Raw genomic sequence first — 1,129 nt, forward strand, 5'->3', positions numbered from 1 at the left:
TTCCAGTTTTGTGTCAGTTTGAAAGTGCGAGAACTGAGATGCTCGAATTTTCAGGATTAGTTGATGACATTGTTCATTGCACTGCACTTGAGCTTGTTCCTGCTGCTATTGATGCTGCCCTGCAGACCATTGCTCACCTTTCTATCTCCTCTGAAATTCAAAATGCCCTTCTGAAGGCTGGTGTACTGTGGTAAGATAGATCATTATATTGTTATAATTATGCTTTCATCAGTTTTCTAGCATGAGATTCTAGTTTCTGGAAGTTTACAGAACTTTGCTATTTCTTGACCGTCCTTTTATATTTATCGCCTAACCTGGTTCCAAGTGACATATTGCTTAGTGACTTAGTTTCTATTCGTTCATTACTTTTCACTCTTTTGCCCATATAATTCTTTGTAGCTCATATATGGATATTGAATAATGAAGCTAGCCATATTGGTCTATTTATAATGCTCTTTGTGCTCATGTGGATGACTTTGTTGCTGGCATTTTCTCTGTGTCTGTCTGAGCTTGTATAGAAAACTTATTTGCTTGTGAAGGTGGTCATTTATTTTTTTAAATTGAACAAAATGTTGGAACTCTAGTGTTGAAGATGCTTTGTGGTGACTATTCTTTGAATGACATCTTGCCCATCTTCAGAATGTGACTGTACCTTGGCTCATATTTCATTTTATCTTGGTTTATTGCGTTGTTTTATTGTTAAATTATGAATTGAAAATATGGAACAATGCAAAGGTCATTCTAATTCTCCCTTTGAAGATCAATGAACTTCATTTTGTTTGCTTCTTTCTCTGTTGCTTCTTCCCGTTCTAAGAACAAGTAAAATGAAGTAAATGAAAGGGAAAAACCATGGTTGAGATCGTGCTGAGTAGTTTTATTGTCCAGATAATTATGACGGCCCTTTGCAATAAGTAACAGGGTCACTGACAATAATCACGACGTGGAAATGATTTTTTAACTTGACATCTCTACGTGAACTATAATTTCATCTAGCCTTTGTCTTCAATTGCTAGCATTGCGAGTTTCAGGTCATTGTTTGTTTTATTTTCTTTAGAAAAGCAAGACGTCTTAGTGAGTGATTGATTGGAAATCTAAGTCTGTAACTCTTGATCAGTAATCTGCAAGATAC

The sequence above is a fragment of the Sesamum indicum genome, unplaced genomic scaffold (genome assembly GCF_000512975.1).
Source record: "Sesamum indicum cultivar Zhongzhi No. 13 unplaced genomic scaffold, S_indicum_v1.0 scaffold00194, whole genome shotgun sequence".
Taxonomy (NCBI): Eukaryota; Viridiplantae; Streptophyta; class Magnoliopsida; order Lamiales; family Pedaliaceae; genus Sesamum; species Sesamum indicum.